The 22,955-nt window shown below is 44.8% G+C and overlaps 1 protein-coding gene across 10 annotated transcripts in view; it reads left to right on the top strand.

The window, feature by feature from the left end:
• SULF2 (sulfatase 2) overlaps positions 1-22,955 on the top strand; it is a 504,100-nt gene that overhangs the window by 306,309 nt on the left and 174,836 nt on the right. Inside the window, exon 1 of one of the 10 annotated variants that reach the window (XM_068262651.1) lies at positions 111-187. The exons of the other annotated variants lie outside the window; for them this stretch is intronic. The gene's annotated coding sequence lies outside the window, so the exon portion shown is untranslated. Of the gene's footprint in view, positions 1-110; positions 188-22,955 lie in introns of those variants that run through there. 10 annotated transcript variants of the gene reach the window in all.

Genomic DNA, 22,955 nt, shown 5'->3' with positions numbered 1-22,955 from the left:
AAGTTAAGCGACAGGCATGGGGTTGAAGTTGGGCACCTAGACGGGGAGGAGGGGGGGGGGGGGGTGTTAGAATTGGGCACCAGGCAGGACAGGGTTAAGGAGGGGTTGTATGGGAACAAGGCTGGTACGGCTCACAGTGGGGCAGATGGACAGGATTTCAGCACGCGAAGTAGAACAAGCCAACAAGGTAGGTTGCTGGGTGAGAACACTGGCTGGTCATTCTGAGAGTTGTAGTTATTGTGCATTTCTTGTCATGATCACAAACATGCAATCAGTATGTATTTCTTCACGATACTCCTTTCTACAGCAGTCTGAAGTGCTGCTTGCCGTAATTCATTGCATAACTATAAAAACTTTCATTAAAATAGAGCGTGTGTGTTGGTGGATATTGGAGTCAAAGTCTGTGAAAGATTGTCTATATTATTGTTAATTGCTATTAATGTCATTATAACTATTTTAATAAAGTGTGTCTGTATACAGGACAGCAAAAACATGTAAAGCAATAATGTGCATGTTTTGTGCGAGAGAAAAGTATTTATCTGACCACACTCAACACACACCAGTCGGTCCACCAAATCACCACCTAATCTTCTCAAATCCGTCTCGCTGTTTGTGCGTTTCTAAATACCTGATTTAATTAAGTGATTGTCCTGCATTGCATCGATTATTCGGTGAGTTGTTCTGGCTGGAAGATTTTGGAACATTTATGCCTGTTACACACCATCCAATTTCCCATCAGACTGAAGGTTGGACCGATATTTTCTGGCAGGTCCTATCTGATTTTCGATTGTTTTTCTGATCGATTTTCTAAATCCTTCTATACAAAATCGATTAGAAAAATTATTAGATATCAGATCGTAGCTGTCGGAAATAATAGATTTGACGTCAGTCTGATGGGAAGGTGCATGTTGGTACCAGGCATAAGAGGTGAAGCTACACCTTAAATACATGATCATTTTGGGGGTCCAGCAATCGATGAAGATAGATGTTTAACTGGGTCTTTCATATAAAGATATATTATTGCAGCTGCGGCAAAACAACAGTTCAAGCTGCAATTTCCTAACAGCTCTCTTTGATCAGTAAACTTGTGAATTCACAAAACGATCAGGTCAGTGTTCTGAGGATGAGAGTATAATTATTTTGTACGTATGATCACCAGAAAGAATTAGATTGATTTATTCACTGGCTGATGTTTTTGTGTGATGAATACATTTAGAACCAACAGTTGTACAGAATGTTATGATGGCATGATGACTTATGAATATGAGGAGCAAATTAAATCCTAATAGATACACAACTATGTATTTTTATAATAAATAATGTGCTGGTCTTAACAGCTTGGTGGACATAGAGTTGTGGTTGTCTTGGAGGGAGTTACGGGGGTCTTTAATCTCAGGGTGGTTATCAGTCTATCGGGGAGAGTGGTGTTGATGGTCATCAGACCAAAACTACCTTCTTGAAACATTTTTGTTTTTAATAACCTCATTAGAGTGCTGTCAGTGGACTCTCAGCAGTGTTTGGTGTTTTTGTCTTCTTTTCTTTACTAATTAATTACAAGATTAGTTCTAGTCCGCAGTGTATTCTCGTATGTTGTATTGGCAGTAAGGATTCTATCCTGGATGGCACTAAGCATTGTATTAGCGATATAAAGCTCTCCAATGCTTCGGGTGACACTTGTTCCACGCTACGGTTTCTGTAACATTGATTGAACGTTGATTGGACACTAAGTCAATATGATACATTGGCAATTTTCTTTACATTAAAACCCACATTCACATGAGTGAGGAAATTCCAGTGATTTTTCGCTATTAGAATTACCCATTCACGGGGGATAGTCGCTGCAAATGCTTTGCTAGAGGGGTTGGCAGTCAGCAGCGGAGCTCTCTGCTGATAGAAACTTGCAGCTGAGCAGCCTGGACACTGTCACTGCCTATGGGAAAGTATTTGCAGCAACAAGTCCCTGGGAACAGGTGATCTGCAACTGAGAATTATTGCTTGTGGTTTGTCATAGGCCTGCAGGCTAAATTCACAGACAGGTTTGAGAATACAGTAGTAGTAGTAGAGTCTCGGTTATCTGGCAGCGACGGGGATCAGCTGCTGCTGGATAAGTGTGCTTCCGGTTGCCTGAGACTGTGTTAAAAATAGGCCTAGCTAATACAGCGCTATACCCCACTCTACATATATACCATTACCTCTGTGTTAACTGTTAAAATACAGTAAGTGAAAGTATCTTAACCTTGGCGGAGCATTGGAACCCAGTCTTTAAGTACAGCAGAGCCCACAAGTAGACTAAGACGTTGGCCTCCACCACTGTGAGTACTGCCGGCAATTTGTGCTGGTTGGCTGAGTTCCGGATGATTGGGACTCCACTGTACCTTGGAAACCTCATATAGATTTCAAGGCATTTGCAAGCCAGCAGCCAATGGTTATCAGGCAACGAAATAGCCCAATGGTGAGGCCACTGAACAGTGGGCCAAAGTGCAAATGTTACAATCCCCCTTCTTCCCCAACACTCTATGCATGACATTCTTGTGATACAAAATACCAAAACCGACTTTCCAAGGACAATCAGCGTGTGAGAGAGGTATAAGCCAAGGAAAAGCAATGGTCTACAATGTAAAGCTGATCATTAGCTGATGCAGAGATTGGAGCAGGGCTCCATGTGGGCACCTCAGCTCCAGGGCCCCTGGGGCGGTCTCCACCTCTGCATCTGGTTTTGCTACACCACTGTTTTAGCCGATCTCCTGACTGCATTCCATTGTCTGCAGGAAATACCACTGAAGCCAAAACACAGCTGACAGTAGACAGCCGCAAGGACTTGCCACAGCTAGGGATGGTCAGCCAGATGCAAATCATTCCAATAGTTTACCTCCCTGCCGTTCTAATTATTTGCGGCGCACGGCCGCGGGATGTTTTTTTTTTTTTTTTTAGCATGTAGCTAGTATAGCGCTAGCTACATGCTTCCCCCCTCCGTGTGGCGTCCGCCCAGCCCCTCCGATCACCGCCGGCACATAATCCCAACAGGAAATCCCGTTCTGAACGGAATTTCCTGTATGGGCTTCCCCCGTCGCCATGGCGACGATCGGACTGACGTCATCGACATGACATCAGAGGGAGTCCCGATCCACCCCATAGCGCAGCCAGGCGGTGATTGGCCAGGCAGCGCAAGGGGTCTGCTGGGGGGGGGCCTCTTTCGCGTCGGGTAGCGGCGGATCGGTCTGCGAGCGGCAGCGATTGGAACAAACACGCAGCTAGCAAAGTGCTAGCTGCGTGTTTGAAAAAATATTATGCAAATCGGCCCAGCAGGGCCAGAGCAATCCTCCGCGGCGGCATAGCCCGAGCTCAGCTCGGGATTACCGCCAAGGAGGTTAATGCAAGATTTTGTCAATTTTGTATGCAAGCATATGAGGCTTGAAAATGAACCAATCAAAGAAAGCAAAGGGGAGATTCAATTGGTCCATTTTCCATCTGCATACATTTAAATTTGTATAATCCTGAATCAACTCTGAACTATTTGCATCTCATTGAACATCCCTAGCCGCACAACCCATATTCTGTGAGGAGTTAAAGGGAACCCAAGATGAGTGTTATGGGGACTACCATACTTATTTCCTGCAAAATCACAAAAACCACCAATAATGTCAATGTACCCTCTTACACAGAAGCTATTTGCAATTGATGAGCTTAGGTGAAGAAAAATCTCCCATGATGCATCACTACTGAATATTGAAAGCATCACTACTGAATATTAAAATCATCAGAAGTTTCAAAAGACAACTGAGGTGGATATGGAGGCTGCCATATTGATTTCCTTTCAAACAATACCAGTTGCCAGTGGCCAATCACCAGTCACTGGCTTCAGCCTGAATGGTGATTGGCTGGCTGCACACAGTCCACGGCACTTGCAAACAAAACAGGAAGTGAGTGGAGGAGACATCAGCGCTGAGAGCAAGTAATGTTGCATAATAATGAACAGGACTGGGCCCCCTTCCTCATTTTTCTTCTTTTGTTTAAAATAACCTTTCAGCACTTTGCAATTGAAAAAGTAAAAAAAAGTAGGTGAAACAGTACTGTCAGAATTATTCTGAGTATTTTCTTGCTTGCCGGTGGCTTAAGAGGTATTTTATTGATAAGGTGTGGGAATTCCACCGAGGAGAAAACATAGTTAATGAGTACATCACATTATTCGAGATTATAAGACATTATACAGGCCCGTACCCACCACCCAATTTTCCAGATGATTTGTTAAACGACTGGCGATTTTTTTTTTTGAGTGATGGGTGGTCGTTTCCAAGATCTCGCTACGTGGGTACAGGTGCGCGATCATGCGATGTAGCGACGCACGCCGATAATGACCATCATGGCGGATCAGATCTTTAAGATCCCAGACGACTCCACACAAAATACCATGATCACTTGACTTTCCATTCGCGCCCATCGTGTAACGCCGCGAGCAGGAAGGGCTGTTGCTGAACGACCATCGTCAAGGGGACATCCATGGACCTGTCGGATGGTGAGTACTTAGCTTAAAGGTGGCCACTAACTGTTCAATTTCTAGAGAAAAATCGTTCGAGCGATCAGAAATTCTGATCGGACGAAAAATTGTTCACTACACCATCAACTAACCAATCTTTGCTTCCTATCTATCACGACCACCAAGAAAATCCAAATTTTCGTTTGACGAAAATTCATTTGGGCGACATTTTTTTCACTCGTTCATAATCGATTGAGTCCACCAATGGAGATTATTTACAACCAATCCGATCAGAATTTCTGATCGCTTGAACGATTTTTTGCTAGAAATTGGACCGTTAGTGGCCAGCTTAAGACAGAAGAGTTAACTTTTTCCAGATAGACTCCTTATAGGTAAAGTTAGAAAGGCAACAAAGAGAGAGCACAAGCAACCTACAGTACATATGTGATGGGTCAACACACCTGCCCATCAGAAGCCATGGTCACACTGATCTGATATAGATATAGGAGTGGGTTTGTCTAATATCCCTTCCATAGTAATGGCATATTTTTGTATAGAGTTGACATCGTATGCAGCGTTTCATAGAGTGCCTAGTCATGTCTCAAACTTTTCCTCTTGTGCGGGGCTGTTTTTAGGCGTAGGTAAGCCAGACGGCTTCCTGGGATGACACCTGCAGTAGCGCGCACCACAGAGCTGTTCTTAGCACACTGTGAGATATGTAGATCTTATAGACAGCTGCTAGTTCCAATCAGGGTTGCCAAATCATCCCTTGAAATACTGACACATGTAAGTCAGGGCCTGATCACACTATGGGCTTGATTCACTAAACCATGATAACTCATATCACGGCCGTTTTTGCGCGCATGTTTGCGTTTGCGCGTGATCGAGGATTTGCGTGCTCAATCACGCGTTTTCGTGCGAAAATGCATGCAAAAACGGCCGTGATATGAGTTATGGTTTAGTGAAACAAGCCCAATGAGCACTTTGAGCTTTTTAAAAGCACTTGCAATTTTAAAAAGTGCTTTAACAATGATTTTACATATGCGTGTTCTCACATGAGCGATAATCTTTCTTTCCAATCGCAAACGCCGCTCCTACACGCTTGAAAAAGTGGTTTTGTGAGCGCTTTTAAAAAAAAATAACATTAAAGATATTCAGTTCCAGGTCAAAGAGTTCACTTCCTGATTGACTGAAAAAAGAAAACCTGGTAATCGCCACACAAAAGTGCTTTAGTAAATCACAAATCGCTCTAAAAACGCTGAAAAAATGAACACAAAAGCGTTCAGCGATTGCACTGGCGATTTTATAATGAGAACTAGGCCTTATGCAGGTTTTAAAGTTACTTATGCATATGCAATTTCTAAACTGCACCTAAGTAGCCTCAAGACCTGTATAAATCATATAAACCATTAATTAAACGGATGAGAGTGCAACGCTGGTTCCAATAAGGAAGGGATTGATGGTAATTGTAATGCCTAAATGCGCATTATTTATTAACGTAAGAAAGGAGGCCTAAATAGCATAACAGTGATATGGCAGGTGCTGTTCATTTGCTAATTAAGCTGCGATTGATTTGGATTTGGTTTACATTGATTGTAGCAACTTTTCTGGAGTTCTAGTCTATAATTAGCCATTTGAAAACCCAGGCTGTACATAAATTGTATAAGTGTCTACGTACCCCTCATAACAAGTATAGGACCAGTGTTTTAGGTTTGGGCACCGAGTGGGAATTGAGTGAGGCCTGTGAGGTTTATCTGGCCTGGTAATAATTGTGTATTCTTTGTAAATTGTAAGAAGCAACATCATTTTGAGAAGCAACATTCTGCACATAACGGAACAGTTTGTTATTTGTGCCTGCAAAACTACTTCATGTGGGCTCCAATCTTCCAATTCACAAATTTGAGGGGGGTGGAGATAAAACATGCACTTTTGCCTGGGTCATCAGACCGGAAACAGCCCTGCTTTCTGGGACAGGGACAGTTTTAGGTAAAATCTGGGATGTATGTGGGGCTCCTTAAATTATCCTACGGTACTGCCAGTAAACTTTTCACCTCTATAGTCTTTGATTTGTGGTTCGCCTAAAGAGCTTGAGGCCCTGGACAATTTGCCCACTTTGGCCCTACTATAAAAAAAGCACCTTCTCTGCTTGGGAGGCACACAATCTGAGGACTATACCCTAGTATAGTCATGGTCTAGTGCAGTGATGGGCAAACTGGCTCTCTAGCTCAAGGAACTAAAGTCCCACAATGCATTTGCCTTTATGACTCATGACTGTGGCTGTCAGACTCCTGCAATGCATTGTGGGACTTGTAGTCCCTTAACAGCTGGAGAGCCAAGTTTGCCTATCACTGGTCTAGTGTCCCTACTATACATAGGATAAAGCATGTACACATGCTAGACAATCTGTGCCTGAGATGGTCGCTCGGCAACATTTTGGCTGAGAATGAATCACGTGCACAGAGGTCATTATCACCAACGAATGAAAGCATCCTTCTTCAATGTACTCTCTCAGCCGGAAGCTGCTGCTCATGTGTCACCCTGTCATCTTTCCGTCTCCTATAGCCATTCAAGTGGATCTACATTTAGAACTTCCTTTCTGCTGCAAAATATTAGCCACAGCATGATAACTTTTATGGGGGAAAAAATTCTTCATCCCAATTTATGGAAATCCTTAAAAAAAAAAAATACGAAAAAAAAACTAAAGTTTCACTAATCAAGGAGCACTGAAAGGGTTAAACCTAAGTGTCTACTATATGGAGTGCTGCAAACACAATTGTCAATTAGACATGCCCTATAGGTACTATATCAGGTATTATAAACCTGCTTATAACAATTTTAATAAATAATTAAAAACACCATATCGTTTTGATGCTTTCATGCGGTGATATCCTTAAATAGGTATAGTAGTCATATGCTATGGGGGTCCTGGCTGATCCCCCTCCACTTAAAGCCGTATGTAAGTGGGGTGTAGCTATCCCACAGGTAGACTACAATAATCAGTGCTAGGGGTGGTATGGACCTGAGCGTGGTTGCCTCATGTGATATGGTAAATCACCCTAGCAGACCCCTCATTGATACTGATCCTATATACACACCCCACTGGGGAGGCTATTTACAAAAGGTGCTAAAAATTGTGCATAGTGCTGTACATGGAGTGCTGCCTAAGCAGAGTTCTACTGCAGTCTATTCACAGTTGCCGATAAGCACTAGCTAGACACGTTAATCTGCCTAAACAAACACAGTGGGCTTGATTCACTAAACGGTGATAACTCATATCCCGGGTGCGCTAGCCTTTTTCACGCACAATCGCAAATTTTCACGTGAAAATTTGCGATTGCGCATGAAATTTTGCGATTGCATGTGAAAATGCGTACAAAAACGCGAAACCGCTAGCACGGCCGTGATATAAGTTATCACGGTTTAGTGAATCAAGCCCAGTATGTGTTGAAGTTGCGGGAGGAAACCAGAGTGTCCAATGGAAACCCGAACAGACATGAGGCTGGCTACCGCGTAGCATGGCGAAGGCTACTGTTACTGTAGGCTGCTGCTACAGTTTAAGGCTATAGTACTGTGAAGGCGACTGTTCTATATGAGTAGGAAGATTCTGTGAGGACTATATAAGGCTAATTTTACATTCACATAGACGAGATGAAGATGAAGAGGTTCTTTTATCTGCTGCACATCTGACATTTCTCCAGGTCTGATGGTTTTCTGAAGGGAATAGAGACTGGGAGCAGCATTGAAATGTCACATCTCCACTAATGGATATTTATGGCTGGGTTCAGGAGGGCTCAGGAATTGGACTTTTGGGCCTTTAAGAAATTGTCTGCGGTATGGATTAATCTGGGGTGGCTCATCAACGCTCTGAACATTGGAATTGCTTGTCTTTCCTTCTTCAAGGGCGCTCAGGGCTGGGCATGACCTCCGTTTGTTGAGATATTGATTTTCTTCATTGCTTTCCATGACGCAATAGATCCAACAGACATGTAATCTCTGGAGGTTTTCTCTCCCTGGATCTACCCGTGACACTCCCTGAAATATCACAGCTTGGCTATAGGACACGATGATTACAGGCAATCCCATAATGCATTGCTGTTTTCCATTTGTCATTTCCTGTGTTGGTTTGAAGCTACATATACATGCTAGATCTTTGCCGTCTGAGCTGATCGTTTATGATTGTCTTGAGTGATGATCTGGAGTGTGCATATGTCGTCTGACAGGCTCGACCTCCCCTTCAGCAATGTTGCATCATACACAGCTGAATGCCGCCTTCTGCTCACCCTCACTTTGTAGTGGCTGAGTGGCTAATGTAACTTATAAGTTCCGAATCCAGTGATGTTGGAGGAGCACCCACTCTGGCCATAAGTGCTATGTGTGCGTAGCCCTTCCATCCAGGCACCTCTGGCATCTCTCAAATGCTGCTGTCATGTATGTTGTTTGACACTGTGGTGTTTCAATAAAAGTTATGCAAAACAGAAGTTTGTTTTCTTAAAACAGAAGGTATTTGTGATTATTCAGGTTAGAGTGAACATATGATGTTTCCCAGGGTGCATCACAGCAGAATATGCAAATCATCCCATATGCAGGAACAACCAAGGGACAATTTGCATATTCAGCAGTGATGCACTGTAAGAGACATCATATGCTCACTCCAACCGGAATAATCGCAAATACCTTCAATTTTAAAGTGGACCTGAACTCTTGCACAGGACAGAAGGAAAACATAGAGAAATACACCCTATATGTATTTAGAGAATTTAGCCTGTCTTATTCCCCCTCATCTGTAACTAATCACAAATGTTTTTTGATCTCTCAGCTGTGTCAGCTGGCTGCCTCGGCAGAGCAGCTAGTTTGTAAACACAGGATGATAACACCATGTCAGCTTCTATGAAAGCAAGAAGTAGACAGACTGCAGATTTATTGCAGGATTTGTATCAGCTGTAACAAAGAGCGGAAGGTCTAGTCTGCTTTACAGAAGACAAACTTCTGTTTTGCATAGCATTTTAGTAACAGGGCATTTTGGTCCTTTTTTAGCCCCTTACACACTCCTAGGCGCTTTAATACTTGTGTGGTGCTTACTTAATAAGATAAAATCCTGACACATTCAAAATCGAAAAAAAAATAGAAATGGATTATCTCAAACAATTAGGCTACTTTCATATATACAGAGTTGCCATGCCCTGCGGTACTCCCCCCCCCCCCCCTCCCCCCACCACCACAGCTCCTCGCAAGGGCAATATAAATCTATGGAGACTTACACAATATTGCAATGTGATGCGGTGCAACAGAAGTGGCGAAATCACTGCAAGCCCAATGCAAATTCTGCAGTGCGTTGCCGCATGATCTATGCCCACCACACGGATTATGCAGCAATGCACGTCTATGGCGATGCAGTAACTGTAAAGAAACAATGGTAATAGTGGAGTACATGTGTAGAGCGATGGTAAACTGGTGACATACTTCCTGTCCAGCAAGGAGTACATCACTGGTCGGGGGGTGACATTACCCAGTCGGTGCAGTCAGCTGCAGGGTAATATGCATGGAGCAATCGCCTTAACTGTTTAAGACAATATTCTGAGGTGACACGTCGCCCAAGAGACTTAGATGCTGTACCCCTCCCCCCTTCCCCCAGATCCTTCATTATATCCACCTGGACCCCTCAAGTTTTGTGGTTGTCTGGCTTGGACTGCGCAGTCACATTACCTAATTAATTAAGTTCCCCAATGGCAAGTATGGGCAGGAGGGTGGATTAGGTCACTTGGGCACTGCGAGTGGAAGGGTTCTAATAGATGACTGTGATAATTTTTTTGTTATTAGGCACATTAGCTGCATTTGAGTGCCTGATGCACTAGTAGCCTATCTGCTACTGCACAGTAATTAATGGTTGTAGCGGATGGCACAAAATGTAGTTTGAGGGCCCTTTCACACTGGGGCGGTGCCTCAAATTGACGTACTGCTACCGCACTCCAGTGCAAAGCTATGGGGTAAATCACAGTACTTGTGTCGTGATGCGGCCCGCCAGAAGTCCTCGATCTGAAGCTTGTCCAGAACTAGGTTACTGCGCAGCTTCTGTGGCGACTTCCGGTGATCTGCATCAGCCCTGAAGACATGTTAGTCTATGGCGATGCTGGGATTTTCCGATACGACATCGCAGGGTGCATGTGCAGAAGCGTATTTTTACAGTACACCTCTGTACACTTCCGCATACCCTGAAGCAGGAAGTGACCACAAGCACGCGTCCCTTCCTGCTTGGTCAGATGAGTAATAACGCGGTATTCCCGAATGCCTGTTTTTGATGGTGCGTCGGGTGTGACACATAGCATCACCAGTTTGCAGTGTGAAACCAGCCTGAGGATAGTTATACTAGAAATTCCGGGAATTTATATTTTTAAAATGCTATGAATTAAAGCCAATGGGTACCGGATTAAAAAAGAAAAAGTCAGATACTCACCTAAGGAGAGGGAAGGCTCGGTCCTAATGAGCCTTCCCTCTCCTCTCCCGGTGCCCTCGGTGCTGCGCTGGCTCCCCCGTTCGCGTCTGCCGCTGCAGGAACTTCGGAGGTCTTCGGGAGCACTCGGGCTTCCGAAGACGGGCCGCTCCATACTACATACGCGCCATAGAGGGCGCTCGCGCATGCGTAGTATGGAGCGGCCCGTCTTCGGGAGCCCGAGTGCTCCCGAAGGCTTCCGAAAGCTCCCGAAGGCATGCGGAAGTGGCAGTATTTGACCGAACTGGTCGAATACTGCCACGGGGGATCCTGCGCGGGACCGGGCACTGGGAGAGGAGAGGGAAGGCTCATTAGGACCGGCTCTTCCCTCTCCTTAGGTGAGTATCTGACTTTTTCTTTTTTAATCCGGTAAACATTCACTTTAAGCCATCTAACCTCAGATGAGTTCTGGGTGAAGATGTCTAAAAATATTTAAAAGTTGTCTACAGAAAAAATGTAAAAAAATCCACATAATTAAAGGTACAGTATTCTATCCTAGAAAGATAATACAACCACTTGGAGCAATAATCTTTGATTCATACATGATGGGTGTGTACGGTATAGCGGCAATTTAGCCCTGACGTTGAGAATCTCATAAATGATAGACCACAATTTCAATGTAAACTATCCTCTTGAAATACATTACCGGCGCCTGCCACTGAGAGGACCTATAAAACCAATTCACACGTTAATTATTTTTTATCCTGCTGGCAGCTAGATGGGGTTATTGTGAAATCTTGGAAATCATCCAACCTATTGATCGGACCAGTCATACCAAAAATAAAGCAAATCTGTGTTAAGGACTGAATGAAAGCTAGAATGGAAGGCACTGAGGTACTAACATATCATAATCAGATGGGAGGCTGAACTGCATGCTTGTGGGGCACTTCATCCTGCCAGTCACATAGACCTTCTCAGAATGACAGTGCCGGTAATCTAACCTGTGTCAGTGTTTGGCATGCGGTGCTTTTACCCGGCAGCTGAAACCCCCATCATGGCGTGCAGCAGTGGCCTCTCTAACATTGTAAGTCACTGCAACAGACACCTCTCTGCTGCCCATGCCGGCGCAGGCAAGCCCTTGGCCGGTGCACTGGAGCAGCTGACTGGGTAAGTTCATCACCTGTAGCATCTTGTGTGAAAGATACCTTAGAATTCCTGGAAATTGGATTTTATGGATCACCTTGCCAAATGCCAATTCACTAAACCTATTACTGCACTAAAAAGCAACATTACTGACTAGGGAGGTAAATTACTGACTTGTGCAGTGAATTCCTTAAAGAAATGTCAAGAAATGTTCACGCATTGAAGCATTAAAGCATTTGGTAAACACAAGTAAAAGTGTTCGGTATTTACCTCCAGCACTGACCAGCCGGTAACTCACAATCTCCAAGTAGTAACAGACAGCCAATAGGGAGAGCTACACAGCCCTGCTTCTCACCCCATTTGATCCGATACTCTGGCAGACAGGACTTCAGAATGGCAGAGCAGGAGAAGGAGACCTTTAAAAAGGCATTTCTGTATTCCTTTAGATGTGCATATGTATATAATGGTACACAGAAGAACTCTAGTGGCTGCAGCACAACTAAAGGTATGCCGGGGATGTACTGGAGAGAAAAGGTACCGAACCATGCACACCACTTGTGGGAAGACTCACAGCTTCCTGAAACATAGGATCACAACACAACAGTGATGTAACGTCACATCACAACATTGCAGCCTATTGCTGCCATGCAACCAGTACAGTGCAGCATACAGTCCATAGACTTTATGCTTGCACTATCAATAACGCACGGCATGCTGCATGTTATTCTGTCAGAAATCATCGCACCGCAAAAAGGCTGGTACTACAAAACCCCATTGAAATATAATTGCATTTCATAGTGATGCAATTATATTGTCCTTTGCGCTGTGATACAATGGATGCAGTGTGGAGTGCTCACACTAGGGCACATGTGTCGAACTTCAGGCCTGGAGGGGCAGATCCATGACCAGTGCTTAGGATGGACTGAGAAAGAGAGGAATGTGTTCTACCTGATGGACCACACCTTTCCTGATTCAGTCCCATCAATTCATTTGAGCTGTATCAAAAATGTGTGAGGATCTCGGCCCTCGTAGGACCGGTTTGACATACCTGCATTAGGGGCTTGATTCACTAAACCGTGAAAACTCAAATATCAGACCTTATGAAAGATATCACACCTTATGAAAGATATCACACATTATCAAAGATATCACACCTTATCAAAGATATCATGCCTTATCAGAGTAGCATAGCGAGCGCTACAAACCCGCAGCGGCTCAGGGTAGGACGAGTGCCACTGCCAATTAGCAGGCATAAATTTGTAGCGCTCGCTATGCTACTCTGATAAGGCGTGATATCTCTGATAAGGCATGATATCTTTGATAAGGTGTGATATTTGAGTTATCACGGTTTAATGAATCAAGCACTAGGTGTGCGGCCAGACACCGTTCACACCTCTGTTTCCATCAGATTTGTCTCTTGCATATGCACAACACACAGACCCGATCTGTAAGGCCTCGTTCACATTGTGTTCCGCTCGCGTGGCCATTCTTGTTGGTCGTTTTTGGAGAAGTTTTTAATTTTCCCTCCTGGTGCTGGGGTGGGCGCTGCGGTTTTTGTAAAGCGCTTCAATAAGCGTTTTTTCAGAGCGATTGCGTTTTTTCACTCCCTGACGCAAGTCAGGAAGTAAACTCTGACCAGTGAAAAGAATAAATACAATGTATTTATTCTTAAAAATGCGACCGCAATCGCTGCACAAATCGATTTTGTGAGCGTTTTGTGTTTCTCCTATACCTTCCATTGAGGTGAAATTGCCTCAAAAATGGTCCATGCACCGCTTTGCTGCCCACACAGTGCACTACCCGCGCTGATATGAACATTCTCATAGACATTCATTGCACAAGCGTTTGGCAGGCGATTTTTAAAATCGACTGCGTGTGAAAAAAAGTCCGAAAACGCCTCCATTGTAAATGAGCCCTAAGACCTTTTTGGACAGCCTATGTGCTGCCATGAAATGGCACAAATCCACTCTAGATTGCAGTGGGCATTGCTAAGTAACTCCTGAGTGGTACAGCCTATCTAATATACAGAGGTATGATGCCACTCTTTCATAGTTTGCCTATGGGACCCTATGGTTTCATCTGTACTTGAAGACGCCCTGTAGCAACACAGGCCCCTGAGATAGAAAGCATCCGCATTATTGCTGGTGTAGAGTTCTGTGCCAGTCACATCTATGAAGAGTGTGCAGAACTTAGTCTATCTTGGTAGAGCAAGTTGCAGGTATACTTTAATGTCTACAAAACCTTTGTTCGGGCTTAGGCATCTTTTGCACTATACACGGAAAAACTGATGCATTTTAACTGTCTATAGCAGTATAGTGTGAACTGAGCCAAAGGAAAACATGGACATTACTTTGAAAATCAGTTGTCCTTTCAGTTACAACTGAGAGCAACTGATATAGCCCCGAGGCTCTCTGTGTTCTTTCAGGAAATGCCAAAAAGGGTTCACCTTCCAACCTGGAGAGGGAAGAGAATCGGCTCCTTGGCGACTAGTTCTGAAAGGTAATCTGCATGAAGGGCCAGGGGTGAGAGATGCAGCGTCTGCGCTGTTTATCTTGCTGTGACATATCAGCAGGGATCGCGGTGACGCGTTGATGTATCGCCACCAGACGCATCCTCGGCTGATATACGGCCGTTATTAATTAAACAAACCCCAGTGCGAGGCAATCCCAGCCAGGAGAACGCCATTAAACTGCTCGCTGCTGGAGTGATGGAGACGGATGTCCGCTGTGTGTGAGCGAGCAGCATGACTTATGGAAGGCCTCATTACTGGTGAAGAGTATCAGCTGCAGCATTCATTTATACTAGCCGACACTACGCACTTCCCCTTCATCCGCAGGAGATATAGAGTGGATGGTTTATGCCATACTTTATTACGGGGGAGGGAAATGGCGAGAACGAGAACAGCTTGGCCTTATTATGTTAATGCTGAATTACAGGTTCACAGATTTAAAAACATTATGCTATAGATCAGGGATGTCAACAAAGCGGTCCTTCGAGGGCCGAGGTCCTCACACATTTTTGACAAAGCTCAAATGAATTGATGGGTCTGAATCAGGAAAGGTGCGGTCCATCAGCTAGAACACATTCCTCTATTTCTCAGTCCATCCTAAACACTGGCATGGATCTGGCCCTCCAGGCCTGGAGTTCGGTAGATCAAACTCCATACAGACTTAATGGCCATCTGCGGTCTCCTGGCATCTCCGGTGAGCCTATCTTCAGTGATCCAGCAAAATTTGCTCTGGTATTAGGTGCAAAGGGCGGGGCTTGGAGGGGCAGCTTGTTCAAGCTTATTGATTTGTATAGCACCAGTACATTCTATGGCGCTGTACAACAGAATACAAGCTATAACAAACAATATAATATAAACAGTTCAACAGGTAATGATACAAGACAATGGTGGTTTACAGCTGATACAGTGAACAGATCAGCTACAGATTTTTACATCATGGTGGAAGATAAGCACACACATTACCAGGCCCGGATTTACATCACAGGAGCCTATAGGCACAGATGTCCTGGCACCCTAGACTTCGCCCTTCATAAGCCTACAAACACCTGCTGAACCGCACTATGTGCTGGCTGGCCCAGCTGTCACTTCTCCCTTTGTTCCCTTACTCGTCACAGGTAGATACAGGTACCCCTACCAATTATGTAGCCAGAGATACCCTCAGTATTAACAAGCTGAAGGTGCTCCCGACTGAAGGAAGATCTGGTCAGTGGAATGCCCAGAGCTAGGTGAGTGACCTCTCATTTACGCCTAGATGGGACTCTGCTTAGGTAAGGCAGGAGGCACTTGGGGAGGGGAGTGAGCCGCCTTTCCATCATCAGGTGCCTGTTGGCACGTGCCTACAGTGCCTTATGGTAAATCTGGCCCTGTACATTACACAGCATTAAGAGACAACAGGTGAAGAGATCCCTGGCCAAGAGGCCTAACAGTCTAAAGGGTTAAAGGATTGGACAATAGGTAAGACAAATAACATTTATATTGCTGGCGGACTTAAAGCACCAGCGCTACAGCCACTACAATGCGCTCTATAGGCAGTCGAAGTGTTAGGGAGTCTTGCCCAAGGTCTCCTACTGAATAGGTGCTGGCTTACTGACCAGGAAGAGTCGAACTCGGGTATCCTGTGTCAGAGGCAGAAACCTTAACCATTATGGTGGCCATACATGGTACAATTTTTTCATACAATCTTACCATTTCTATGTAATATAAGGCAGTGTTTCCCAACCGCTGTTCCGCGGCACACTAGTGTGCCGCGGAACGTTGCCTGGTGTGCCGTGGTCTTATCCCCCCTCCCGCCCGTCCCTGCGGCCGCCGCTGTTATTACCTTAGCAGCGGCCGCTCTCCCCTCTCCAGACCATGTATATGCTAGCAGCGTATCTCCGGCTGCTCTGTGTGATGCACTGATGCGGAAGGAGGCAGGGCTCGGTTACCATAGTAACGGCGATACATATCGCCGTTACAGGAAGCCGCTGCCCTCCTTTCTTCCGCATCAGTGCATCACACAGAGCAGCCGGAGATACGCTGCTTGAATATACACGCGCCGGAGAGGGGAGAGTGGCCGCTGTTAACAAGGTAATAACAGCGGCGGCCGCGGGGAGGGGCGGGAGGGCACTCAACTGGCTATACTGGGGCACTATTCTGGGGTACTATACTGGCTATCCTGGGGCACTAAACTGGCTATACTGGGGCACTATTCTAGCTATACTGGGGCACTATTCTGGCTATACTGGGGCACTATACTGGGGCACTAAACTGGCTATACTGGGGCACTATTCTGGGGCACTATACTAGCTATACTGGGGCACAATACTGGCTATACTGGGGGGGATATACTGGGGTACTATACTGGCTATACTGGGGCACTATACTGGCTATACTGGGGCACTATACTGGGGCACTAAACTGGCTATACTGGGGCACTATTCTGGGGCACTATACTAGCTATACTGGGGCACAATACTGGCTATACTGGGGGGGCTATACTGGGGTACTATACTGGCTATACTGGGGCACTATACTGGCTATACTGGGGCACTATACTAGCTATACTGGGGGGCTATACTGGGGCACTATACTGGCTATACTGGGGCACTATACTGGGGCACTAAACTGGCTATACTGGGGCACTATTCTGGGGCACTATACTAGCTATACTGGGGCACTATACTAGCTATACTGGGGCACAATACTGGCTATACTGGGGGGCTATACTGGGGTACTATACTGGCTATACTGGGGCACTATACTGGCTATACTGGGGCACTATACTAGCTATACTGGGGGGCTATACTGGGGCACTATACTGGCTATACTGGGGCACTATACTGGGGCACTAAACTGGCTATACTGGGGCACTATTCTGGGGCACTATACTAGCTATACTGGGGCACAATACTGGCTATACTGGGGGGCTATACTGGGGTACTATACTGGCTATACTGGGGCACTATACTGGCTATACTGGGGCACTATACTGAGGCAACTAAACTCCCTACACTGGGGCAACTATGCCAGCTATGCAGCCGCACCCCAGCCCCCCCCCCCCCCCCCCATAGCGGCACTGTCCACTAGGTCGCGCAAACAACCGGGGGCCGCATCGCCCCCACCGCGCGCGCGCGCGCCGTTCCCCGGGGAAAAATTTGGTCAGACAGTGTTCCCCGGGCCGGAAAAGGTTGGGAAACACTGATATAAGGGAACTGCCTAAATTATCCTTTCAGTATATTCACTTAATTTACCCTTATACTACATAGAAATGGTAATATTGTATGGAAAAATTGTACCATGTATGGCCCCCATAACACTATCCAGCCACTACAAATAGAAACAATACTGGAATTTTAACCTAGAACTCCAGAGGTCTACAACCTCCCACACAAGCATCAGCCTGTGCTACATTCAGGGGTCCAGGTGAATGGAAGCTGTGCACGAGATTGTGAAATAGTGGTCAGTTGCCAGGGTGTTCAGGAGAGAGTATGCTTGCCTCAAGAGGTGAGTTGGAGAGGCAAGGTTGCAACTAAAATAGGGAAAGTGTGGGTGAGTGACAGATGTGTTGAGGGAAGGAGTTCCAGAGGAGGGGAGAGAAACAAGAGAAGTCTTGTCAGCGGGAGTAAGAAGAGGCGACCACAGACAAGGATGAGAGATAATCGTTCGTTGAGCAGAGTTTATTCTAATGATTCTAAGTACACCAGTACAAAGTTCAAGGATCCTGCCATTAACAGTGTTAAGGTGCATACACACATAAGACTATAGTCTTTGGAAAATGAAAGATCACAGACCAATCTTACCACCCTTCATGTAGTATGAGAGCCACACCTACACAGTCTATTCTATGGAGCTGAACTCCACATCAGATAGAAATCTTTACAAGATGCTGCTCACACAGATGCTGACTATCATTGCAATTTGCAGGAATGGATTTTTGGCAGGAACAGATCTTTTGCAGATACTGATCTTTTGTGTCTGTACAGCATCTGTGTGTGCAGCATCTTGCAAAGATTTCTGTCTGATGGGGAGTTCAGCTCCATAGAAAAGACTGTGTAGGTATGGCTCTCATACTACATGAAGGGTGGTAAGATTGGTCTGTGATCTTTCATTTTCCAAAGACTATAGTCTGATGTGTGTATACACCTTTAGAATGGCAGAAATGTAACCATCCCCATTGAAAATAAACAAGTGAATCTTGTTTTGTAGCTCCCCCTTCCCTCCAATTCTAACAGTCAGTCACCCTGAGGCCAAATGTGCAAAGTTTGTGGATTCTACAATTATTAGATCAGTATCTGCAAAAGATCTGTTCCTGCCAAAAATCCATTCCTGCAAATTGCAATGATAGTCTATGAGATCTGAAGATCATCATACACACCTTGTTTAACAGACATTCATCTGCAGATCAAGCAATCATCCGCAGATCTGAAAATCCATCCTGGTGGATCTGATCTGCAGATGAATGTCAGTTAAATCATGTGTGTATGATGATCTGCAGATCTCGTAGACTATCATTGCAATTTGCAGGAATGGATTTTTGGCAGGAACAGATCTTTTGCAGCTACAGATCTTTTGAGTATGTGCAGCATCTGCGTGAGCAGCATCTTGTAAAGATTTCTATCTGATGTGGAGTTCAGCTCCATAGAATAGACTGTGTAGGTATGGCTCTCATACTACATGAAGGGTGGTAAGATTGGTCTGTGATCTTTCATTTTCCAAAGACTATAGTCTGATGTGTGTATGCACCTTTAGAATGGCAGAAATGTAACCATCCCCATTGAAAATAAACAAGTGAATCTTGTTTTGTAGCTCCCCCTTCCCTCCAATTCTAACAGTCAGTCACCCTGAGGCCAAATGTGCAAAGTTTGTGGATTCTACAATTATTACTGTGACAATTGTAGCACTTTACATTTTCCTTTTGAATTCAATGGGTTAAATTTGATTGGCAGTTGTGTTACTCCACCTACTTTTCCTAAATTTTGACTGCAGTCATCCAGTGAGTAATTGTGCAAAGTTTGGAAAGTTTGGCATTTCAAATGTGATACTAGCAGCAGTGTGTTTTCCCTTTAAGGTCAATGACTGAAATCTGATTGGCTGTTGCTGGGATGCCCCTTTGTTTTTTTTTGTTTTTTGGGGTTTTTTTTTTCAGTCTATCAGCCTCAGTCACAGAGTGACCAGCACTTTAAAGTTTGGGAAGCCAGGCGATCAAAGTGTAAAAATGGCCGCAGTTTTGCTTTTTGAACTGAAAATCAATCAGTAAAATTTGATTGATTGGTGGCTCTGTCCACTTTTTTTTATCCCTGAAACACGGTCACCCAATGACCAACTGTGGGAACTTTGGGGTTGTCGGCATCAATAATGTAAGAATGGGAGCAGTTTGAATCTCTCTATTGAAAACAATAGGTGAAATGTGATGGTTGTTGAGGTATATGCTTGCCTCCCCAAATGTGATGGTTGTTGAGGTATATGCTTGCCTCCCCAAATGTGATGGTTGTTGAGGTAAATGCTTGCCTCCCCAAATGTGATGGTTGTTGAGGTATATTCTTGCCTCCACATGTCATGAGTGGTACTTGAACCGCTAACCTCGCATCATATGACAGGTGAATTTGACAGTTTGAATCTTCAAACAACTGTCACTCTAATAGCTTTGAATTTCTAATTAGTGGAATAATTTAAAATGCTGCCATTCTCAAAAGTATTAAAGGACATGTAGTGAGAGGTATATGGAGGCCACCTTATTTTTCTTTTTCCTTTTAAAGAAAACCTGTACTGAAAATGAAAAGTGAAATAAACATACACAGGTCATACTTACCTCCCGTGTAGTCTACTCCTCAATCTCTTTCTCCTTTCCCACGTCCTGTTTGTCCACTGTGATCCAGGGGAATTCTCTGTCCTCCATTTTGAAAATGGTCATTACCCCATAACAGCTTTCTGGTCAGAACACTGTTAAACTGTCATATCGCCCACTTGAGCCATAGGAAAACATAGACATTACTTGGCACATCAGTTGTCCTCTCAGCTATAACTGGCAGCAACTGATATATTTCAATTCTGACAAAATGTTGTCAGAACTGGAAGGGATCATTGTCAGAAGAAAATGGTGAGCTTCTGAGAGGAACTGATGGCAAGGTAACTATGTAATGTTCATTTGAAGTTACCTCATGTGTTTATTTTAAATAATTTTACTCAGTACAGGTTCTCTTTAAGCAGTACCAGTTGCCTGGCAGTCCTACTGCTGTATTTGGGTGCAGTAGCGTCTGAATCACACCAGAAACAAGCATGCAGCTAATCTTGTCAGATCTGACAATAATGCCAGAAAAACCTGATCTGCTGCATGCTTGTTCAGGGTCTGTGAGTAAAAGTATTAGAAGCAGAGGATCAGCAGTACAGCCAGGCACCTGGTATTGCTTAAAAGGAAATACATATGGCAGCCTCCTTATCCCTCTCACTAAAGTTATCCTTTAAAGTGAACCTAAAAATAAGAAAAGTTTTTAATACATACCTGGGGCTTCCTCCAGCCCCCTTCATGCTAGTTCCTCACCGCTGTCCTCCACTACCTGCAGCCTCTGAAATCCGCCACGTAACTTCGGGTGTCAGGAGGAGCTTACTGGGCATGCACGGCCTGAACACATGCGCCCCATGGTGCTCCCGTCGCCGGGAGAATTCTGCGCCTGCAGAACACTCGTGGGAGCGCGATGGGGAAGCGCGTGTGGCCAGACTACGCTTGCGCCCACTGACCGAGTTACTGGGCCAGATTGCAGAGGCCAGCGACAAGGAAGTGATCAGGTATGTAAATCTTTTTAGCCATAGACCCTGAATAAGCATGCAAATTGGATGTTTGATTGAGGTCTGACTATATTACCCACATGATCAGTGGCTTAGCTAAGGAGCTATGGGCCCCGGTGCAAGTTTCACATCGGGCCCCCAAGCACTCTATACATAACAATTGATACAGCGCGCCAAAACCTGCCAAGGATATCCACAGTGTCAGAGGTGCAAGATGGGGATGGGGAACAGCTTGTTAATGATTACCACTATTCAAAGATTCTATAGAAGTGATTATTACCAGCACAGAACCAATAAGGAGCTAATATTGTGGTTGAGGGAGGAGAGATCAGCAGGACCGCCAGGAAACTAGCATGGTTTAAATGGAAATAAATATGTCAGCCTCCAGTTTAGGGCTACTTTAAAAATTATTACGTGTAGTAAATGGAGCAGCCTATTACTGAAAGACTTGACAATTCTGTTAGCCCCTCCTCCTACTTCCCCTTTAGTTCATCTTCAGAATATTAGGCATGGGCTGGAAGTGCTGCAACTCAGAAAATGTTTTGTGGTCAGATGGCTTCCCAGCTTCCAGCAGCGTCATGGATGAGCAGTCTGTGTAACAGAGATGTCTGCTTTCAATTGTTGTGCAGGATTGCGGTCACAATCGCTTTCCCTCCATCAGCTCAGTAGGCAACCTCAGCCCCCCACCCAGCCATTCACGTATTTAGTCAAGTGTTTTACCCTATCGGGCTGGCTCTCACTGTTGTACTTGATGTTGCTGTTGGCAGTGAATGGGTCTTCGATTTAAATGTCTGATGTCGCCATCCTGAGAGAATTCTTGTACGCCCAGCGCCGAGCCGCCCTGTGAATACCGCCAGGTTCCATCGCCTTTTCTTTCTGCCATTATTATTTTTCTGGGCTTTTGTCCAGGCAGACAAAGGCGAGCCTGACATACTGAAAAAAAAAATGTAATTATTACACTTTTGTGTCCAACTTGGATCCGACCCAAATCCTGCGAGATGAGAAGAGGCGGCCTGGAATCGCTGCTTCGTGAGGCTTTGCAGCTGGGCACATGGAGGAGAGCGGCTCACACAAGACTAGTGCTGAATAGGGCTCCGGAATACTATTGTGCAACCTAAGGAAACCAGACTTCCTGTAGGGTTCTCAGAACTTAAAGAGGAGCTGTTAGGTATAAGGTCTCAGAGAAAATAAACACATATATCAGTAGCTAAAGATTGGCTGTACTTACATTACATATGCATTTCACTGTCCACGTTTGGATTTCACAGAATTTGTATATAGTATATGCAGAGATAGATGCTCCTGACAGCTCATGGCAGGCTCCATGTTTTTCTGTCAAATGTGTCGTCATGTCCTGCCTGCTTCCTGATCACAGAAAAGCTGGTACTAAATAACACAGTGTGCAGTGAATATTAATGAGCCATGTGGCTAGGAACAATAGCTGACTCCTGCAGTGTACTCTGCCCGAGATTTATCAGTGCTACGCGCTGGACTGATTACACAAGCTGCTGTAACCTCTCATTAGCAGCCGAGGGGAGGGCCCCAGAATGCTTTGCAGTATAGTATGCAGCTTGCGTCCTGCTTAGGTCTAACAGTTTGCTGATAAGCACACATCAAAGGTAACTGAGATTTTTATCTTC

Source organism: Hyperolius riggenbachi, chromosome 12 (genome assembly GCF_040937935.1).
Source record: "Hyperolius riggenbachi isolate aHypRig1 chromosome 12, aHypRig1.pri, whole genome shotgun sequence".
NCBI classification, from domain to species: Eukaryota; Metazoa; Chordata; class Amphibia; order Anura; family Hyperoliidae; genus Hyperolius; species Hyperolius riggenbachi.
This window is presented reverse-complemented; position numbering and strand designations above follow the sequence as displayed.